Below are 9,284 nucleotides of genomic sequence, written 5' to 3' on the forward strand. Positions count from 1 at the left end.
GTCGTCAGCAAAGACTGACACTTTACTGTCAATCCCATCCACAATTCGGTCCTAGCACAGATCCCTGTTGTACCCACTGCTGCCTGTATGCCATTTGGAGAATGACTCTTTGTTTCTTGTCATTTAGCCAGTTCCTTACCCATCTGCATAGTGTTTCCCATAGTCCCTGCTTATGAAGCTTCAGTATAAGGGTGTTATGTGGTACAGCGGGGTGTAGCTAGGGGTTTGGCTCAGATGCGGGCGAAACAACTGGCTGGCCCCTAACCATATACAAGGGAACCTCATCAGATAACAGAGCTGCTATATAAAAAAAATCTCTATACAAAGACCAACACTGATAGTACGCCATATAGTAGTAGATTCCAGTCCTGCAGAACATATAAGAGATTACCAGGGTCGGCGTTAGTGCAGACTAGGCAGTTGCCAAGGGCTTCCAATCCCTTGAGGGTCCTCAGTTCCTGCAGCAGGAGTTTCATATCATTATCAGTGAAGCTTCCGATGCAGAGACGGTAGAGGCTAAATCCAAGTCGGCTAAAGGACCTCTGCAGACGTCATGCCCATGTGAACGGAAGGGGCGGCGCCTCTTCCTCCATAGAACAGACAGAGCAGACACGAGGAAGCTGTGGATATCATGGCGGGATTTCGTGCAGGATTTGGTTTTGGAGTGTTTTGTGCAGGATCTGCCTCTTCCTCCATAGAGCAGAGCAGACAGGAGGAGGTTGTGGATGTCATGGCTGGATTTCGAGGATTTTGTGCAAGATTTGGGGTCATTCTCCAAAGTCACAGATCAGGTAAGTGGGAGTCTGCCTGGGGAGAATGGGGTGATGTTGCTTGCATGGGGCTGCCTGGGGAGAATGGGGTGATGTTGCTTGCATGGGGCTGCCTGGGGAGAATGGGGTGATGTTGCTTGCATGGGGCTGCCTGGGGAGAATGGGGTGATGTTGCTTGCATGGGGCTGCCTGGGGAGAATGGGGTGATGTTGCTTGCATGGGGCTGCCTGGGGAGAATGGGGTGATGTTGCTTGCATGGGGCTGCATGTGCATGCTGGGGGGGGTTCTGCCTGGGGAGAAGGAGGAGATGTTGTTTGCATGGGACTGCGTGCTGGAGGGGCCTGCCTGGGGAAAGGTGACTGCATGCTGGGGGTCTCAGTGGGAAGGGGGTCATGTTCCTTGCTAGCGGTGCTGGGTGTCTGTTGGGAAGGGGGGCTGCAGGTCTCTGGGGAAGAGAGGCTGTGTGCTGGAGTCTCTGTTGGGAAGGGGGTCATGTTGCCTGCGTGGGGGATCTGCCTGCAGAATGGGGCTGATGTTACTCGCATGGGTCTGTGTGGTGTGGGGGGCTGATGTCACGTGCTGTGCAGGTCAGTGTGTGTGATGTCACTTGCGGTGGGGGGTGCAGGGAAGTATAGTGCTACGTGTGTGGGGGCGAACAGGGGAGGGGATGAATGATGATGGAGATCTGAGGGATTGATATTACTTAGCATGAGAATCTCTGCCTGATGGTGAGGAGTCGGTCCTGTTTTTTTTTTTTTAAATACATAAAACATTTTCTCATTAATATTATTGGGGACACATGCTGTCAGGTTGATGACTGACCTATGACCTCTTGGAGCGAAACAGCTTTACAACAATGTCTCCAGATCCCTGGCTTTATTCTCCCCTCGCACGCTGTGCTGGTCAGTATTAGCCCGGTGGCCACTGGTGTCAGCCACTACTTGTATCCAGTTTTCTGCATGATTTTTTTTCTGTTTTATTCTAGGTATTGTGACTTTTCCCCATCCTGTGCCCCCCCAGAGCAGTGACCTCCCTGCAGATGTCATTTCATCTCTGGACTTCTTTTCACCAAGTGGAATGGCGGTGCCCCCACAATCCATGTGAGGACCCAAAGGGATGACACTGTGTGCGTCTGATAATGTCAGATAGATGAGTATAATTACTATTACTGTCTCCCCGCTCTCCCTCTGTCTCCCCGCTCTCCCTCTGTCTGTTAAAGGGAACCTGTCACCCCCAAAATCGATGGTGAGCTAAGCCCTCCAGCATCAGGGGCTTATCTACAGCATTCTGTAATGCTGTAGATAAGCCTCCAATGTAATCTAAAAGATGAGAAAAAGAGGTTATATTATACTCACGCGGGCGGTCCGGTCCTGGGCCTCCCATCTTGATAGGATGACTTCCTCTTCTTGTCTTCACGCTGCGGTGCGCATGCGCCGGGAAAGGTCAGAGAGGCCTGGGGCCTGCACACTGCAGTACTTTGTGCTGGAGCCGCAGCGTGAAGACACGAAGAGGACGTCATCTGATGAAGATAGGAGGCGCCGGACCGCGATGCCCATCGGACAGGACCGGGACTGTCCCTTGGTGAGTATAATATAACCTCTTTTTCTCATTTTTTAGGATACATCGGGGGCTTATCTACAGCATTACAGAATGCATTACAGAATGCTGTAGATAAGCCCCTTATGCTGGTGGGCTTAGCTCACCCTCGATTTTGGGGGTGACAGGTTGCCTTTAAGCACCACAATGCAATTTTTGCAGCTAAAGCACAGGGGACTTTGGTACAAAATGTGTTTTTCTTCTTTGTCATTAATCTGTCTTTGATGTTTAATTCATTGTTTTGATTTCTAAAACTCTTTATTATTGATTTGTATGTATGCATACTTATATACACTCACTGGCCACTTTATTAGGTACACCTGTCCAACTTCTTGTTAACACTTAATTTCTAATCAGCCAATCACATGGCGGCAACTCAGTGCATTTAGGCATGTAGACATGGTCAAGACAATCTCCTGCAGTTCAAACCGAGCATCAGTATGGGGAAGAAAGGTGATTTGAGTGCCTTTGAATGTGGCATGGTTGTTGGTGCCAGAAGGGCTGGTCTGAGTATTTCAGAAACTGCTGATCTACTGGGATTTTCACGCACAACCATCTCTAGGGTTTACAGAGAATGGTCCGAAAAAGAAAAAAAATCCAGTGAGCGGCAGTTCTGTGGGCGGAAATGCCTTGTTGATGCCAGAGGTCAGAGGAGAATGGGCAGACTGGTTCGAGCTGATAGAAAGGCAACAGTGACTCAAATCGCCACCCGTTACAACCAAGGTAGGCCTAAGAGCATCTCTGAATGCACAGTGCGTCGAACTTTGAGGCAGATGGGCTACAGCAGCAGAAGACCACACCGGGTACCACTCCTTTCAGCTAAGAACAGGAAACTGAGGCTACAATTTGTACAAGCTCATCGAAATTGGACAGTAGAAGATTGGAAAAACGTTGCTTGGTCTGATGAGTCTCGATTTCTGCTGCAACATTCGGATGGTAGGGTTAGAATTTGGCGTAAACAACATGAAAGCATGGATCCATCCTGCCTTGTATGGAGCATCTTTGGGATGTGCAGCCGACAAATCTGCGGCAACTGTGTGATGCCATCATGTCAATATGGACCAAAATCTCTGAGGAATGCTTCCAGCACCTTGTTGAATCTATGCCACGAAGAATTGAGGCAGTTCTAAAGGCAAAAGGGGGTCCAACCCGTTACTAGCATGGTGTACCTAATAAAGTGGCCGGTGAGTGTATTTCTCTTTTTTATTTCTAACTATTTGACTTGTAATAAACTTGTTTGACAGCTATGAGTTGAAATTTCATGTCCTTGCGGATTTACATTCTATGGGATAATGGGGAAGAGACAAAAGTTCGGGTGTGCAGCAGCTCTGGTGGTGGTGAGCCAGCAGAATGGTTATTGCAGGCTGTAGGCTTTCCTGAAGAGATGGGTTTTCAGGTTCCGTCTGAAAGATCCAAGGGTGGTGGATAATCGGACGTGCTGAGGCATGGAATTTGAGAGGATGGGGGATATTGGTGAGAAATCTTGGAGGCGGTTGGTTGAGGAGTGAATAAGTGTGGAGGAGAGAAGGAGGTCTTGGGAGGATCGAAGATTACGTGAGGGAAGATATTGGGAGATTAGTTCAGAGATATAGGGAGGGGACAGGTTGTGGATGGCTTTGTAGATCAGTGTTAGTAGTTTGAACTGGATTCGTTGAGGAATTGGGAGCCAGTGGAGGGATTTGCAGAGGGGAGGAGAGAGGTGGATTAGCCATTAGCCGGGCAGCAGAGTTGCGGACAGACTGGAGAGGTGCAAGAGAGTTAGCGGGGAGGCCACAGAGGAGGATGTTGCAGTAGTCGAGGCGAGAGATGATGAGGGCATGCACAAGCGTTTTAGTAGATTGAGGGCAGAGGAAGGGACAGATTCTGGCAATATGTTTGAGTTGGAGGTGGGTTTGATGGACAGGGCAGAGTCGAGAGGTACCGTGAGGCAGCGGATTTCAGGTGTGGGAGAGAGCATGACGCCGCTTACCATAATAGATAGATCAGGTAGGGGGGATACGCGAGATGGAGGAAAGATGATGAGTTTGGTATTGTCTACATTGAGTTTTAGGAAGCGACAGGTGAAGAAGGAGGATATGTCTGATAGACACTTTGGGATTCTGGACAGCAGAGAGGTGACATCTGGGCAAGAGAGGTAGATCTGAGTGTCATCAGCATACAGGTGATACTGGAAGCCATGGGACTTTGAGTTGTCCTAGGCTAAGGGTATAGGTGGAAAAAAGTAGGGGCCCCAGGACAGAGCCTTGAGGGACTCCAACAAAGAGAGGGTGGGATGAGCCAATGAGCCTTTACAGTCTGCTGTGCCTGCACAACGACCGCAGAGTTGCCCAGATCATACCCCTACTGATTACTGGGTGGCCACCCTGCTGGATCCCTGCTGCGAAGACAAAGTACCATTATTACTTCTGTCACTGGAGCGGGATGGCAAAATGTGTGAATACAAGCACATGCTGGTAGGGGCACTACTGACGGCATTTCCACCTGACAGAAGAAACACAAGGCAGAGGAGGAGGAAGTCGCCAATGCAGCTGGGGCACCATCTCGGAAGGGAGGGTTAGCATGGCTAAAATGTGAAAAAAAATTCATCAGCATGCCACAGCATCCTGCACCATCATCTGATACAGTCTATACAACCAGGTGCCAGCGTTATAACAACATGGTGGAAGAGTCCTTGTCCACACGTCTGCATGTACTAAGTGATGGGTCTGCCCATTTAACTTCTTGGCTTCCAAATTGGACACATGGCCTAGGCTTGTACTTTTTGACTTGGAAGTGCTGGCATGCCCCGTGGCAAGTGTAATGTTGGAACGTAATGTTGGAACGTGTGTTTATCACAGCAGGGGATAGCAGGGGATATAATCACACATGGGCGCATCTACCTGTCCAAAGCCAACGTGGGCACTCTCGCATTCATTAAAAGAAACTAGGAGTGGCGTCCACAGGACTTTTCTGTACCTTTGGCTGACAAGACAAATGTACCATCTGCACCCTGACATTGTTATATTTTATTTGCCATTTGTTTTATGTTGGGGCCTTACCAAAAAGGAAGAGAAATAAAATCCACAAAAATAATGTTGGATACCATCAAGCCTGCCTCTTCCACCTACACTGCAATGTCCACCTACTGCTAGTCCACCTACACCACCTCCTCCTCCACTAGGACATCCGACTACTGTATCTCCATTGTTCTTTTTTATTTTATACTATGTTCTTTTAAATGCTGTCCCTAAAAAAAAAAAATTAATAAGAAACCCCCCCCCAAAAAAAAAAAAACTGTTGGATACCTCATCCCCTGCCTCTTCCACCTTCATCGCCACATTCGCCTCAAGCTCATCCACCTACTACACCTCCTCCTACATTTGGACCTATGCCTCTTTTTTCAAGATTATTATTATTACTTTTTATTCTCTGTTATTTTAAGTGATCTTACTATCCACATTTGTTTTCAGGGCTATTGTCCTGCTTTCCCCCTTTTTGTTCTATTTTTCATCTTTACCGCTTACTACCCCCATTTACCGCTCGAAAGTTCGAGACCACATTGGCTGCGAGGTGGTCTCACTAGGCTGGGAAGGGCCCAATAAACATTTACCTTTTCAGCTTATTAATCAGTGAACAGCTGTCTGCTTTTTCTTTGCTGGTTATTAAAAAATGGGTGGACTCACCCAAAAAATTAATTGGGGCCCCCTCCATTTTTAATAACCAGCTACGGCAAAACAGACAGCTAAGGGCTGATATTAAAAAGCTGTGAAGGTCCATGGATATTGGCCCCTACCAACACTAATAAGACTAGTCCTCAGCCACACGAGAAATGGAGCATCTATTAGAAGCGCTAATTCTTGAGCATCGACTCAGCTCTTCCTGATTGCTTTTGTGCAGTGGCAATTGGGGTAATATATACAGCTCTGGCCAAAATTAACAAACCACCACATCAAAACCCTGCAATGGGCAGCCCATTCTCCAGACCTGAACCCCATTGGAAACCTCTGGAATGTAATCGAGAGGATGATGGATAGTCACAAGCCATCAAACAAAGAACTGCTTACATTTTTGCGCCAGAAGCAGTGTGAAACGCTGCTGGAAAGCATGCCAAGGCGCATGAAAGCTGTGATTAAAAATTATGGTTATTACACAAAATATTAATTTCTGAATAGTGATGGGCGAGCACTAAAATGCTCGGGTGCTCGTTGCTCGGGTCGAGCAAATTGGAATACTCGGCCAGAACAGCGAACCCAATATAAGTCTATGGGAAACCCGAGTATTTTTACTGTGATCCCCCCCTGGGGGTCCTTTTAAGGTCTAAAAATGTCTGAAAATGATGGAAACACTGCTCAAAAGACATAAGAACATCATGGGGATCGACCCTGGAAGAATTCCTGACTCCTAGTTCACAGCCTTAATCATTTTTTTCCGAGATTCATGCAATTTTTCCCGGTGCCACAAAAAACACATTAAAACGAAACCAAAACGGGTTTTGCTGGGAAATATGTCAAGGTACATCCTTTGTAGGTTAATCACTTGCCTGTAAGGCCAAATATTTAACCCCAGACCGAAAATTTCCTCTCCCTCTTAGGCTTAGTTCAGACGCATCGTTTTTGAAGCGTTTTTCAACTTTAACATTGCTTTCAACCACTACAAATGCATTCACTGGGAAATGTCATTATAACATTTAACACCCCTAGCTGGCCATGTGGTGTGTGACACATAAGCAGACCCATCTTGTTTCATTTACAAAGGAGGGACTCTTAAAGTCACAGAGCCTATTTTTACTGGTGCATCAGGCGGCATTAATCTTCTTAAAGGGCCAATATGAAACAGTGGGTCTCCTAAGCTGTTGTATCCTATGCTGTGCGTGGATGGGCTGCCAAGAATTACGACGCACCACAGTACCCCTGTCATAAGATGTCCAGGGGGGACTCCTGAAAAAGTGTTGCATTGAATTCAAGGCCTGCCCTGCTACCAATTCATATGCACCCCACTAGGCCTTGGAACCCACATACTGGATGTGCCCATGAAAATCCACTCGTATTTTTTATGGTATGATTTTTTGGTATAATTGTATAATTGGTATAATTCTTTGCAGAATTATTTACAGGAGAATTTGGCAATTGTGTTTGCCATGTTTTTAACACTAAGGTTCAGATACAGCTTTACAAAAGTCTAATCCTTGCAATACAAAGCAATTTCATTGCAAACTACAAAATTCAAGGAATATTAAGATTGAATAGTGAGTGCGTGCATTTTTGGATATGTTACCAATAACATACAAAAGTTAATGATTATATATAAGGATTACATAAATATACTGATTACGTATATATGAAGATTAACTTCATACAGTCTACTTAGATCATCACCAAGAGGCTTTTAAATATCATCCGTCTGGAATATCCGAGAAGCAACACCAAGACAGAGAACCCCTGGGAGATTATCTACACTGCATGGGCGTCCCCAATTATTCTGGTATCAGCACACTGTACATGTACAGGTACCCCAGTTTTGGCATCTGTCTTAATCATGTTTCTCTGGTCTTATATAGTGATTTACACTATGTAGTAACTATAGTTTCACCCAGACATTCAAGTGGCCAGCTTTCAAGGTTGGATGAAACTGAGACATCGTGGAGTCATCAGTAGTGTTGAGCGATACCGTCCGATACTTGAAAGTATCGGTATCGGAAAGTATCGGCCGATACCGGCAAAATATCGGATCCAATCCGATACCGATACCCGATACCAATACAAGTCAATGGGACTCATGTATCGGACGGTATTCCTGATGGTTCCCAGGGTCTGAAGGAGAGGAAACTCTCCTTCAGGCCCTGGGAACCATATAAATGTGTAAAAGAAAGAATTAAAATAAAAAATATCGCTATACTCACCTCTCCGACGCAGCCGGGACTTCAGCGAGGGAACCGGCAGCGTTGTTTGTTTAAAATTCGCGCTATTACTTGGTTACGTGAATTCCCGGCTTGTGATTGGTCAGGTCGGCCATGTTGCCGGGACGCGGACCAATCACAGCAAGCCGTGACGAAATTACATCACGGCTTGCTGTGATTGGTCCGCGTCCCGGCAATATGGCCGCCCTGACCAATCACAAGCCGTGACGTCACGGGAGGCTGGACACGCGCTCATTTTAAAATGGGCGCGTGTCCAGCCTCCCGTGACGTCACGGCTTGTGATTGGTTGCGCCGCGGTCAACCAATCACAAGCCGGGAGGCTGGACGCGCTCATTTTAAAATGGGCGCGTGTCCAGCCTCCCGTGACGTCACGGCTTGTGATTGGTTGCGCCGCGGTCAACCAATCACAAGCCGGGAGGCTGGACGCGCTCATTTTAAAATGGGCGCGTGTCCAGCCTCCCGTGACGTCACGGCTTGTGATTGGTCAGGGCGGCCATATTGCCGGGACGCGGACCAATCACAGCAAGCCGTGACGTAATTTCGTCACGGCTTGCTGTGATTGGTCCGCGTCCCGGCAACGTGGCCGACCTGACCAATCACAAGCCGGGAATTCACGTAACCAAGTAATAGCGCAAATTTTAAACAAACAACGCTGCCGGTTCCCTCGCTGAAGTCCCGGCTGCGTCGGAGAGGTGAGTATAGCGATATTTTTTATTTTAATTCTCTCTTTTACACATTTTAACATTAATGTTGTTGCGATACCCGATACCCGATACCACAAGAGTATCGGAATCCCGGTATCGGAATTCCGATACAGCAAGTATCGGCCGATACCCGATACTTGCAGCATCGGAATGCTCAACACTAGTCATCAGACAAGGGGCCATAAACCACTAGAAAATAAAAGCCACAAGGATTTAGATCAAACCACCACAGGCAGAGTTTCAGTAAACCTTAATGTTTTACAATGACAAACAGCAAACATATAGAGGCTTCAAACTGTTTCTGAAGTGAGAAAACAA

The 9,284-nt window shown here is 47.0% G+C and overlaps 1 long non-coding RNA gene across 1 annotated transcript; it reads left to right on the forward strand.

Moving 5' to 3' along the window:
- Positions 1–545: 545 nt before the first annotated feature.
- LOC143769071 (uncharacterized) lies at positions 546–1,934 on the forward strand. Its single transcript, XR_013214200.1, has 2 exons — positions 546–791; positions 1,756–1,934. It is a non-coding gene; the product is annotated as an uncharacterized LOC143769071 (long non-coding RNA).
- Positions 1,935–9,284: the final 7,350 nt, after the last annotated feature.

The sequence above is a fragment of the Ranitomeya variabilis genome, chromosome 4 (genome assembly GCF_051348905.1).
Source record: "Ranitomeya variabilis isolate aRanVar5 chromosome 4, aRanVar5.hap1, whole genome shotgun sequence".
Classification (NCBI taxonomy): Eukaryota; Metazoa; Chordata; class Amphibia; order Anura; family Dendrobatidae; genus Ranitomeya; species Ranitomeya variabilis.